Consider the following 14,374-nt stretch of genomic DNA (forward strand, 5'->3'; position numbering starts at 1 on the left):
CAAATCCTCAACCCAACGCGCTGGTTACAAATAACCCAGCATTGGACTGGCACTTTTACGTATGGAATTACTGCGGTAACTGAGCATGCATTTTTGCGTCTTGTGACAATGTGTTCTTACGCCGCGCACGCCATTCTCAATGTGTGTTCAACCTCTGTATTATCTAAAGGTAGACTTTTTTTTTTTAATACAGCAATTCAATTGAATCTCATTAAAACCAGTTGTGTAAGTGTACCAAGCAAAGTGTTCCGATCAGTGTGTATTTCCTTTGTCGCTGGGCCCGTCGGGCTCACAGTCATGCCAACTTCCACCCGACCATTGATCAGCCGATACAAAGCGGATGCACAAAACCAACTGATTGTGCTTTACAATTTTGCTGCAATTATGTCTTTTTGTCCATCCCATCATGTTGGGAGCAGATTACAGTGTGTCGACACGTCCTTGCTCGCCGGGGGTGGGGCGCGCGGGCTTCAGGTATTGTGACCGGGCTGGCGAGCCGGTGGCCCCCGGGTCTCCAAGCGGCGTGCCGGAGAGAGGACAGTGGCTGCATTTGTTTCCCATTGAAAAGGATTACAGGTCCTGACGGCCATGATTAATCACCAAGAGGCAGGCGTGTGAATACAGCCGGGGAAAGGTTCAACTTTTTAATTCATCCCACACACAATCTATTCAAAGCAGCTGTTGGCGCCGCATTCCCTCATCTCCCCGCTCTTTCTTCCCACTGACCATTGCCTTCGACTGTCGTTTTTATGGCACACATAATTACCTGGGGACGCGCGGTTGTTGTAATTGTGTGGGCGCTTGGTTCTATATATATATTTTTTATGATTGTTTCCTTTTCATCTTTGCTGTAGAATAGTTAATTGACTTTGTTAATGCATTTGGGGATCAGTGATTTCTCAACAAATGACCTTTATGGAGCCCAGCATGTCACATTGTTTATGGTGTGAGCGTGTGTCCCAAGCAACGTTTGTGTTTGCGTGTGTGTGTTGATCCATTGTGACCTTTTCCTGTCTCAGGTGTGTTTTGCGCGGAAAAATATTCCCCTCAAAGCTCCTTTCCCCCCCCCCACCCGCCCCCCGCCCCTCCTCGAAACACTTCAAATTCATAAGCGCCTGCCCGCTGCGGCGGTCGTTGACAGACAGCCGAATTCTTTGGCGCTTTGAATAAATTTCGCATCTCACCATGTTCATATCCACTCATATGAGCAGGCCTTCTCATTAAGACTCAGCAGGTTATATGATGGTATTGCCGGAATCCCTGGAGCAAAATGAACAGGGACAGCTACACTGCTTAATGCAAGGTAGCCTAGCAACAGATAGCGGGATGACGGTGAAAACATACCCACATATTTATGTTTACATGAGAGAATGATTTGTGTGTCAGGCTGATGGATCCTAATGTTCCCCCTCTCCCCGGGGCTTTTCTTGTGGCGCACGCAGGCCTGACACTTACCCTGAAGGACAGGCACCACCTTCCCCGACGTGCATGAATACTTAATACTGTTAGACTGCATTTATGCAAAGAATGAAAATGGCACCAGACAAGATGAAGGAGGAGTGGGTGGGGGCTTGGGTATGGAAGGGTGGGGGGTTAAAATGCATCAAAAGCATGACACACTTTGCACGGCGAACAGGCGGCAAAATGACGGTCGACACACGGGAAGCCCTGGCGGGCATCGTGTTAGTTTTTTCGAGGACGACTGGGCACACGCATACCAACAATTGGGTGAAGTTTGAACATTTTTCCTCTCTTGCAATCAAAGTCTACAAAGGCATTATCAGATGTCTCTCAGATGACTCTGTAATTGTGACGTGTTTCACAAGTCAATTACCACAATAAAAATGACAAGGGGCCACCACAGTGTAACTCCTAGATAAGCTAACAGTAGGCTTAGCTTTTCCATCTCTTTTACCTCAACCCTTCTTTTGCCACCACCATTTAACTCCTAGATAAGATAACAGTTAGCTTAGCTTTCTTCTTTTACCTCAACTCTTCTTTTATCACCACAGTGTAACTCCTACATAAGCTAACAGTTAGCTTAGCTTTTCCATTTCTTCTTTTCCCTCAACTCTTCTTTTGTCACCACAGTGTAACTCCCAAGAGAAGCTAACAGTTAGCTTAGCTTTTCCATTTCTTCTTTTACTCCAACTCTTCTTTGTAGTTTCACTTAACAGGTCAGTCTCTGTACTATGACATCCACCATTATATCTGTTATCCAGTGTACACTATAAGCGCAGTAAGCATACCTGTACACAAGGTAATTTTTTTCATGTGTGGGATCGCTCACATTTGGGGGGAAAAAAAAAAAAGCAATGAAGTTGTTAAAGATCGTTGTGTAACCTGCTTTATTCCTCAAAAGCCCGTAATCACATTACATGGCAGTGCAACGAAAAAGCGGCAGTGTGCAAAATAAACGCAAGTGACTTCCAGTAAGTACAGTACTCAAGCTATACGACTTGATTGAGTCTGTCTTTACAGTATGTCCAGCTCCTCCAGGGACATCAACTCAATTAGCCTGGCACAGCCTGAGAATCAGCACCATAGATTCAATTTCTCCCTGCCTTGTTTACCAGAGAGCAACCCGCGGAATAATATCTATACAATTTGTCCTTTCAGACAAATGATGATGGTATCGTGGTGGGAAGCAGCAGATAGAAGCTTCTGCCGTTGTTGTTGTATAGGCTAAGCGGCTGGACAAGATATAAAAAGGCCTTTTGTCAGGAGATAGGCATATCTCCGTTCATCTTGGCGCGCTTGTTTCCATAGTTACATCAATGTTGTTGAAGTGAGAAGATCAGGTATTCCAGTGAGTGATCCCATACATGCGCTTTGCTCTGCTTCTATTGATTTTCATCCCACGTTGGGCTATGGGGGTGGGGGTGGGGGGCAGCCTCCTGCCGACGTTCTCCGAGAGATTGTGGAAATAATGAAAGAACAAAATGTGTTGAACAAAGAAAGAAGCAACTTGAGCTGGATTTACAGTGCAGGTCCAAGTGACCTATTCCGATATCAAGTGTTTTGACTGTCTACTTACATGTATATTTCAAGTGACAGCTATGCAGTATTTCTGTGTTTACATTCACAGAACACATGAAACAACCCACATGTGCAGATGCCAAAAAATGTCAATTTCTTATTGGGTCCGGTGGAGCCTATCGCGGCTCATTTTGGGCGGTGGGTAGACCCTGGACTGCCAGCCAATCATAGGGCTCATACAGACTAATGACCATTCGCACCCATAGGCAATTTAGATTCTTCAATGAACCTACCTTGCATGTTGTTGCACTGTGGAAGGAGGAAGCTGGTTTACCTGGAGAGAACCCATGAAAAAACTGTAACGCACACGTACTAATAAATAATATGTAAACAATAATATGTTGTTTAGTTGGACTGGGATGACTCTTCGCCACCTACACTTCAACTACAATTTTAACTTTTGGGTTGCTGGGAAATGAAAATAGAGACTTTTTGGAAAGTATATTTTGCAAAATCTATTTACAAAGTCTATTTCTGTCCATAACTTGAAAATAACCTAAGTGGCCTGCAGAACTTTTTTTTTAGCCAGGGTGTGTAAAATGTATCTTATTTAATGCTTGACAGAACTTTGATGTAGTATTTGTAGACCACATTAAACCGTCTATGCTTTCTGTATCAATTCGATTTACAGCAGGTATTTGGTTTATTTTTCAAGTGTTTGTATGTGTTGCTTGAGCAGATGTGGATGTGTCTGTTTCATCAATCGGTAATGCGTACACATTGCCAGATACTGTACATGATATATTTCAGATTTTTATTCACATTGATGCGTATACAAGTTGTACGGAAACGTGGAAGTACCAATGTGGACTAAACATTTTTGACTGGGCTATTTTCAAATGTACTGCAGTTGTTCAAATGCATTGCTAAAGTTGTTTGAACGTATTTACAAAGTCGTTTGAACGTACTGGTCAAGTTGTTCGAACGTATTGGTAAAATGTAGGCTAAATATTAAAAGTTTAAAACAGCTTTTTTTCCCCATAATGCCACAAATATTTTCCCGTAATGCCACGGGGTATTGACTTGTGCATGCGCACAATTCTGCATTATAGGATACTATATTATATTAGATATTCCAGGATATATGAAATGCTGTATTTAGCATTTAGCCTACGTTTACTAATACGTTCAAACGACTTTGCCAAACATTTTCGAATGACTTTACCAACTTGTCTTAACGACTTTGCAGTACATTCGAACGACATAGCCCAGCCAAAATTATTTACTCCACATTGGTAGTTCGACACGTCCCTACAGTCGTGCCTCTTGAGAGCAAAACACAAGAATTGTGTCACTTAATTCAAGCAGTGTAAATCCACCTTAAGAAATCAAGTAGAAGCCATGTGGGCCTCCTAACGCTGTCGCGAGCATACACCACAAAAACTTGACGGCAGCCACGACTCAAATGAATCACTGTCGCCAACGGTCGATCATCGCCGCGTTGTTAGTCACATGCTTAGGCGTTCATGAGAAATGTCCTCGATGGTGCTCTGCTTGCAGTATGCTAATGGCTTTGAAACGGGAGCTAATCACTGCTGCGCGGTTAGCCACATGCTCGCGTTTTGCAGCCTGCGTTGTGTGTTGCAGGGGGGTTACGAAAACACTGGCGCAACACATGATGGCTCTTTATGAGGCTGGGGCCTGCACGGGAGAGAGGGGGCCCGCAGACGATGCTAAAAAGACGGTAATGACAGCCATTCACCGCAATCCAATTATGCAAAAGGGAGTCTAAACAATTCCATCATCCCCTAAATTAGATTGTCCTAATGAGATAAAGGCACCAATTAATCCTGAATTAATTTCTACAGCTCATTTTCCCCCAGAAAACACTCTAATATGCAAATGCAAATGAGAGGCAGAGAGGCATCCTTCACTTACACCTTTGCCTTTGCATGCTTTATTTTTCTATATGTCATTGAAAATATATGAAGATGGGTGCGCATTTTTTCATGCTTCCCCCGTAAATTTACCTCAGTTAAGGTGCTGATGTTTGAATATAAACGCTTCCTTCCCTGCATGCTTCGAAAACGAAGCAGCAAAAACCGTCATCATCATTATCATTTTCACATTCTTAATTATCTTGCTGCCAGCTGTCTCACATCGGCATAATCGAGTAATCGGATACATTTTCTCCACCTCTGGAGCAAATAAATGCTCGTCGCGTGTGCGCAAATGCCTTTTCAACGTTGCTGTGAAACAACGACTTACTCCAATGGCAACTTAATCGAAAATCGTAATGGGGTCAACACCTCCATAAATGCCAACCTCGTGCATATGTAAGGTGTTTCTTTGAGAGTCAGACGTCAATGACTGAGAACCCACATATAATTAATTCCGTTTTGGCCCATGCACCACTCCTTTTTAAAAGTTTTTGCTTCATTCCGCAAACTTGTGTTTCGCTTCAATCCGACAGATCAGGGGTGTCAAACTTGTTTGCGTCATGAGCTAAACTGTAGTTATTATGGTTGCCCTCAGGCCCTACTGTGTTTTGTGTAAACAGGAACAGATTTAATGATATTTAAAATGAACACTCAGCAACTGTGGTTTTTTTTCTTTTCAGGCAAATTGCAACAGTTGTAGTAAATGAAGGATGCAAGTTTTAGCATTTAAGCGTTATGTTTGTCTTCCCTATGGATCAGGTGTGTGGCTAGAGCACGAGGCAGTTAGCGTTTTGTATCTTACCTAAAATGTTCAGTGTGGGAACCCTAATAAAGAATGTTACATACTGTAATATCGTCTATATTTAATTAATATCAACAATATTGTGGCAAGCTTTCCCAGGCCACATAAAATGATGTGAAGGCCCGGATCTTGCCCTTGGGCCTTGAGTTTGACACCTGTACTGATCAAGTGTCACAGAGCGTTTTCTGGCTGCCAAACACATAAGGTAAATAAGATTTGCCTCTTGTGAATTATGTAAGTAATGCTTGGAAATATACAAAAACTTGACTGATCACAAAATAGTATATTCCCTGGCCCAGGCATGAGTCGTTCACAAACTTTTCAAGAAAAGTAGCTCGGTAGTTTTTGCGGACTGCTAAACAAACTAAACACAAAATAAGTTACTTGACTACTATTCCATTCCAGACCTGGAGATGGCGATCATGTGCATGACTACCTGCCAAACGTGAAGAAAAAAATATGTTTTTTGTGGAATCTTGAGTTTTTGATCGAATGATATTTACAAAAAGATCATGAACAGTATATTAGAGGGAACATATTATGGTTAATTGATTTTTTCAAATGTTTATCTGCAAAAACGACCGCCCACCCGTCAAGTGCGAAATTAAACAACCAAGTATATATTTAGTCATTGGATATTTATGTTTGGTGAAGTGTCTCCATGAGTGACAATGTTTTCATTGTCACTTTTTTTTCCACACTCTGGGCTTTGCTTTAGCGAATAGACGCAGTCAGCCGGCTGCAGTGAAAACTTGCCGTCAAGTCAACAACACCAGCCGTGTACGATTCTCACGGGCAAGTAAGGAATGCGGTTGTGCATGTTTCCGCTAATTACGGCGTATTCTATTACATGACCTGGCGCATCTGGCAATTTGGTGACCAAAAGTAGACTAGATTATAGACTACCTAAAAGCAGGTCTAAACGGTGGCACATGTGGTGAAACACAATTTTGGTGGATTTGATTGAGGCGCACAACGGTGTACAAAGGCGCAAACGCCCTCATCTACCTGTGCTGTTCTAGCAAAATACCAGAAGAAAGAAAACTCATGCACACCATTAGACCACGCTTTGCGCTAGGCTTGTGCTGGGCACAAGAATTGGGCCCAATATGTCCTTAAAAAAAATTTTTTTTTTTTTTTTTTAATCCAGACTCGCACCAAGGTTTTTGCTGAAATTGTTTCAGTAGTTTCTGTGGAGTCCAGCTAACACGCAGGATCGAGAATATTACCTCCTTTGTAGAGGTAACTTGTTTTGAGGCCAATCTTTAGAATAAAAAACTCTGCGCGCTATGTAATAATAGATGTCTTTATGAAGCGGCTTTGGGCCTTGAAGCGTTGTATTTCATTGATCTGCAGTCAGTCAGCTGCTACCACCTGGGTAACCACCCCGCCCCCCCCCCCCCCCCTCCCCTCCGCTGTTGACAGAAACAAGCAGGCTGTCAGTTGCCAGGCAATATTCACAACCACTGGCCCACATCAGCTAATTACCAGCAGAAATCACGTATTGACAGATGGGCCCATGCATATTGATCGGCCACAACTGCCACGTTCTAAATCACCTAGCTCTAATGAATCATTTCCCATTTGGGAGGGAGAAGCTAGGGATGAAAAAAGCCAACGAAATCAAGCGTGGCCGTGCTTGCGCTTGACATCGCACAACCAATCGTGAAATCATACCTGTATCGCACGTAGCACAAGATGAGCACATGCACAAATCACAGCTGCCGTAAACATTTAAGCTGCCTCCTTGCTCTTTTTCCTCTCGTTTTTTTTTTTTTTTTTTTTTTTTTTTCCTCCTCTCTCCCTGGTTATTTTTCATCACGGGCGAACCGGCGCGGGCAGTAAATACACCGCTCCTCGCACTGCGGACTCCGCGTGACCTCCTCAACCCTCCGTGTCTCTGATGCTTCTCCCAAGGTCCCGCGTTTCAAGGCCCCCGTTGATGCGGCGCACCGGTTGCGGCGCGCGCCCTGTAATTCACCGGCCTGCTAGATCGCCTGCCAGCAGCTATTGATTTTTGTTTCCCCAATCTCCAGGAGAGAGGGAAAGAAAAGATTAAAAACACTTTGTCAGTTTGGTGGGGAATAAGAATTCTGCGCAGGGGGATACCTAGGAGGGCGCAGGGTCAGGGCTGAGCTACTGTATGTCTTTATGGCTTTAACTATTTCCACACCGGCGACATCTCTGTCTGGACTTTTTTCAGTGCAGAGACAAATCAACGGTGAATAAAGAGAAGAAGAAGAACAAGAAGCAGGTGTTGCCTAAGGCGGGAGAGGTCATTTCATGGAAACGTCAGCTTGCTCATCTCGGCGTGTTTGTTGTGCCGTGTCAGTCATGCAGTTCAATACATACACATACAAGAGCAGATTAAAAGACAGGAATATTCCCCCTGAAATCGTATAAGGAGTCGTCGATTTACAATGGACTAACCTGTGACCTTGTAAACACTGTGTAACCTGTTAAGGGTGTATCTTAACCAATGAAAAAGGTTTTATGATGCCGTGTTTGTAGCTATTACCTCCATGAGTACAAAAATGTCCTTCAAAACAAATAATTCCACTTCACAGAACGCAAGTGGTTGATATTGTTCGAACTGGCGCTATGCAAGGCAAGTCGGTTTTTTTTCTTTCTTTTTTCAAAATACAGAGGATCCTCAAGTTGTGACAATCAGGAACATGCCATAGTCTATCGCTAACCTCAACCTACCCAGTAGTAAGAATTACGGTAAATGTTTGTGGAAAAAACATTTCTGGGCCATAAATAATCAATTGAAAAAAAAAAAAAAAAGAAAAAACAGCAAATACAGCAGTGAGTGTGCCTTCTTGTGTCACATGACCATGTAGTCTTACACTGCGGTACAAACTAGTTTATTGCATGTCATGTAACCTTGAAATGTTGCAATTACAGTAAATGAAAAACACTGCGAGGCCATCAACATGAAACGGTCAAATGAAAACCAGTAAGTACCGTAGTAATCCAGCGTGCATTTGTGTGATGCTTGACGCATTGTCTTGCAGCGCTGCACAAACTTGCTTTATTATATTTGATTTTTATGTGTGGATTTGTTAATAAGTTTTAACCGTCAGAGTGACTCCAACCAAAGCGAGCATTTGAATTGATTTGAGACTTATCCTAATGTACTGTACATCAAATACTCGATACTAGATAGTCGTATAATGTGGTTTTGCATATGATAACCACGTGAATGATAGAATACAATTTAGAACCAACATCAACTTGACTGAAAAGCTCTTGTTATGATTTAAAAAAAAAAAAAATCATCACACCAAGCCTATATAATTTTTTTTTACATCATTCATTTCAAAGAGTCCAACGGGATTGCTGCAGGAAAAGTATTTAAAAAAAAAATTGTGTTCCTTATACTGATATGTGTATACATTTTTTTTTTTAAAATCAATATTCCAGCACCATGAACGAGTTTAAAGCTGAACATTCCCGGTCACTTTGCTTGTTAATGGGCTGACCGAGTTTTTAAACATTTTCATTGGCCCTCACCCGCCGAATGAGATGATAAATTGAAAACCTATGCACTCCAAGTCCCTCGCTTCCCCAGTTTGTCCTTTGGGGAAAAGCAACACACCTACGCCGCCATCCAGTCCCATCTACTAACACTAATGTGATGCCAATATATTACCCTGTTAGACTATGTTACGCCCGGGCAGCTCTTACATGGGCTCAGCCTAACTTTCAGCTTAATGTGGAGAATGTTCCCCCCCCCCCCTCCGACATTAGACTTTGGTAATGGTGCCTTTCAGGGCCACTCTATGTTCAGAAATGAAATATTCATACATTGCCGAGGACAGTCTTAGAAGCGAGTCTGTTTGAAATGTGAATTCATGGTTCCAGCAGACATTTCTTCAATATTTGATAGACCATCAGAGCTCCGTGTCTAATACCCCTTCCAAATATTCTCCTACTGCTCTGCTTCTATAGCTCATTTTTTGATGTCAGCCTTGAAAACATGAGCAAAAACAGCCTCTAGGTTATTTGTGCCTCGGCGTTTCAAGCGGTCCTTAAAAGAACTTGTTTGGCTTTTATTTTATTGAACGCAATGGTAAATGGAGTGTCAGTAATTGGATTGTTCTCTTTTTTTGTCCTTTTACTGTGGATGCAAACTCCTCCAATACCTACTCTTAATACTGTACATATATAATATATGAGATAAAGGGGGGGGTTTGTTCTAGTCTTCCACTCATTCCTGCTATTAAAGGAACAGTACATAGAAATATATACGATAATAGTGTTGATGGTACACTGGTGTATAAATGATAGTAGCGTTGTGGATTGTTGCCATGGTGACCATGGATCACCAACTTGAGTGCTCGCTAGTAATGTTGGACAAGCCAGGACACTTAATGATGTGGTGTTAGCGGTAGCGTCTGCGCTAACTTGACTCTTCACGCACCGGTCATGGTGTACAGTATGATGTCACGTGAGACTGCATCTCGTGAGACTTTGGCTCAGGAAATTATTTCAAATGAACATGGTTAGATTGTTTTCTTTGGCTTTTTTAGTGACAAAAGTGAATGTCTGAATACAACAATTACTCAATATAAGGCAGCTAAACGCCATCATGACTGAAGAACGGAATAAAGAGAAGAAAGAACTTCCTCCAAGTCAGAGTTTTTCGCACTGCCATGTGTGAGGTACTGATGGTGGTCAGGGTAGTGGGTGATGCCGGCACGCTCTTTTTCATGTGCGTTCCCTCCCTGCAGTATTGTTCTCAGAGGCATAGTCTTATGAATAAGGAGGGAGGGACGAGGACGAACCCGCATAAAGGGGTAAAGTACCCAGCTCTGCTCAAAGATTCATTTGCATCATGATTTTAGAACAATGAAATAAAAGAAAAGTTCATCGGGATGAAATTCGCTGCAAAATGTGCGAAAACGTACCTCTGTCAGTCACAATTCACGACAAGGCGATATTATACTCTGAATGGTCTAATGCAAATGGTGAAATTTGCTCTTTGAGAGGCTCTCATTACTCCATACATGGATCCTGGTGTAAAACAAAAAAAAAATAGTAACAGCGTCAACGCAAGATGGCGGCCCTCCGGCTTCAGCTGCAAGAGGCCTCTTCATAATCCATTCATCAATAAAGGCCTTCTTATTATTATTATTATTTATAAGTCCATGACCATTGGGCGAAAACACACTTAAGCAAGGTGAGAACAACGCCAACACAAAAGGGCCAGAGCCAAGATTCTTACCCCAAAAAATCCCAGAACTGTGAGTCAATGAAACAAGAACGGAATATATACGGCAAAGTCTACTCTGTTTAGTGTTAAGAGACTCAAAGGCACCCACGGTAATCGCACTCCGTTCATCTCATTGTTACTGTTTTGAACTATCGGGTCTTGGCAGAGGCGTTTTCCTGCACCGAGTGCCTTTGTAGTGTATCGCAGAAGTCACTATATGTTTTGGCAATGTGGGGCAAGGCATGCCCCCTGACAGTTGGCGTCTCCGACTGTGGCTGTTGAAAGCAGGAGGCGTGTTTGTTTGGCTTCCCCGGCACCGCTAACTACACCTTGAATATCTCTTACGTCCGATCTCTTGCGCGCAAAAGCCGGCGCCGAGCGCGCTAAATCAGCTTGATTGCACGCCAGCGTTGAGATGAAAGGCTCGGAGGTGGCTACGGTAATCCAAAGAGAGCGGGTGGTCCGCTCGGAGGCATATCGTTTTATTCTCTCATGCATATTCACTTCTAAGCCTCCGAGTATGCAGATTAGTCATGTCTGAACAGTGGACCCTCCAATCACATCCCCCCCCCCCTTTTCCTCTAACTGCATCCTGCTGGGCATAATGTGCAGTGTATGTGTGTGTATTTGTTTTGTAAGTTTGGAGGCACACAGGTTTGAATGTGCATGCATGAATAAATGTTTGGCCGTGTGTGTGTGTGCGCGCGCGCGCGTGTGTGTGTGTGTCTTTTGGATAAGTGTGTAGGTATGCGTTTGCCAGACACATGGCTTTGTCTTGTCCTGGCAACGCTCTCCACTCACCAGATGTTCTTCTTTTTTATCATCCTCCACTTGCTCTGCCTTCTTTGAGGTTTAGGGAATCTGTGTCACTCATGTTCTACTTGTTCCATTGTCTTTCCCTCTGTTTGGCGATGGAGGGCGGAGTGGAGGGTGGGGGGGGGGGGGTGGTAAGAACTGCACGCTTCCCGAGGCCTTGTGTATCATAGAAATGATGATTTTGTGTCTTCTGTAATCAGCAGAAAGAAAATAAACGAAAGGCATTTTCATTTAGTCTTTGAATTATTCATTATATAGGTGTTGTGTAGTTGTTAGCAAGGCACAGCTTGCATGTTCTTCGACATACATGCGCAGACATTAAAACTGCTCATACACAAAATATCAGCAGGGGCTGGAAATTATTAATAAGCCCCTAGCCCCCCCAACCGCCACACACACACACATACACACAAAGTTTGGAAATAACCAGATGCTGTGTCAGAAACACAAAATTACAAACACATGCACTCATGAATATGTTGTCAAGGTGTAAACAGAAGTGAATGAAAAGGTGCAGATCTGCTTTTAAATGTATCGTGGTTAGGGATGTAACGATTCACTCAAGCCCCGATTCGATTAATTTTTCGATTTTCAGTTCCCGATTTTCGATCCGATTCGATTAAAAAAAAAAAAAATTGCTACCATGCTTGTCTCTGTGCACTAGTGTGATTCTGCAGCCATCCACAAACGCAATATACAATGTTTGGCGCAAAAGCATAATTTGATCTATGCATTCAAAATGTGCTATGCATCTGGAATGAAAAAACGTTTCCGGACATCATTTTCTAGATTAACGTAATCAACTCTATTTTCAATTAATCGAATCGGGGGGACTGTATACCACATTGCAATAGCTTATGTAAACTTTTTTTTTTTATGTGAAACACTCCATATTCAATGAGAAAAAAATCGCTAGTCTCCTTTTCCATACCAAAAAGCTGTTGTAGTACCAAGACTAACCTTTGAGAGGTAGCATAGTGCCACAGGGCATCCAGACTGCCCGAAAATACAAAATGAAGAAAGGGGAGTGGTTAGAAGAAAAACTAAATAAGCTAGGGTAACTGTTAGCTTACCTTGTAACTACTGTACATTGCGGTAGCAAATTCTACTTTGTCCGAGTCATTTTCTAACACGTTATTCAAAAAGTCGACGCAATCAGTTGCTCCTCTATTTCTGTTCAGCAACACCGCAATCTTCAGGTCACTTTCTTACCGGCAAATGTCACAGACTCGATGACTCGACCTAACTCGGTGTTACCACCCGCAACAACAGAATTTTGCTATTGTATCATAATCGACCAAATTGTCGGTATTCGTGTGGCCCGTTTTGGGTGCGGCGCTGCTTCCTGCTCGCGGACTCTTCAGCAGAGCAGATGAGCGAAGGGGCTGGCAAGGCTGCAAATAAACTATCGCATTTAATCACAGGTATACGAGCGGCCTGCGGTTTGTTGTGCACATCAGTGTCTGATCAGCAGGCCGGATGCAAACGGCTTCACCGCCACTCTGCAGTCACGCCCCTGGGAGATTAAATCAAGCTGTCACCTGGTCAGCGCCTCAACGCTGTCAAATAAAGGAACATTTATAATTACGAGGGGGATGAAATTCAGATTTATTCGTTCCAAAGTGAAGGCTGCCGATCGACAGGAGGGACAGCTCTCCTCCATCTGTCGCTGTCGACGCCGCACACGTCTGACACAGGGATTCATTTGTCTTGTCGTCTTTGACAGTCGGATTTTCCCGCCGCACTCCCACAAGGAGCCGCGCGGGATTTTTGGAGGCAGACGAAAAAAGAAAAAACACTCTGTGACAAGGAGTAGGCTCCTTATGAATGCAAATGAGTCTGGGGGAAAAAAAAAAAAAAATTCACAGAGCAGCTAGCGGGCTCCAAGGCTCCGGCATCCGTCACATCCCCCCCCCCCCCCCCACCAGGCGCAAACCCACGCCTTGCCAAGAGGGCTGAGGGCTTACAGGGGCCCTGCAGCAAGAAGAGACACACTCATGGAAATTTGGTGGCTGGCACACATTGCGAGTGCCACCGGTGACTTTTATTTCGAGAAAAAAAAAAAAAAAAAGATGATAAGCGCACCGCGTTTACATGCCAGCCGCGGAATGGCTGTTGGGTTTTAAGTTTTATTATAAAACATTCATCTCCTCAACCTTCGATGTGTTCGTGTGTGTGAGAGAGAGGATGCGTCACTTGTATCACTTGACATTTGGCTCCCCTTTTATCCGGTTTCAAGGATAGTAAGTCAAATGCAATGTGACAGGTCAACCCCTTCATATCAGTCATCCTTCACCCTGACCCAGCCTCAGCTGCACCAAGACTCATGCAGCTCCTCCACACTAAAAATAAGCATTAGCAACGAGATACGGGACTATCCGGACCGCTTGTGCACACACGGGGATCTGCTTACTCAAACAAGACAACACGGCATAAAATCTCCATCCTAACGAGTATGTTCCCACTTGCAGGGTAGCTTGTTTTTCCTCTGCTTGCGTAAATGCCCACCATTCCGCGCAAAAATCCGTTCCTATGAAGAAGGTCAGTTGTCTGTCATGGCTGAGTTTACCTGCGAGACAGAAATAGGAGGATCCAGCATTTTTGGGGGAAAGCGGAACA

Source organism: Filicampus tigris, chromosome 10 (assembly GCF_054856515.1).
Source record: "Filicampus tigris isolate MCC_2025a chromosome 10, RoL_Ftig_1.0, whole genome shotgun sequence".
In the NCBI taxonomy this organism is placed as follows: domain Eukaryota; kingdom Metazoa; phylum Chordata; class Actinopteri; order Syngnathiformes; family Syngnathidae; genus Filicampus; species Filicampus tigris.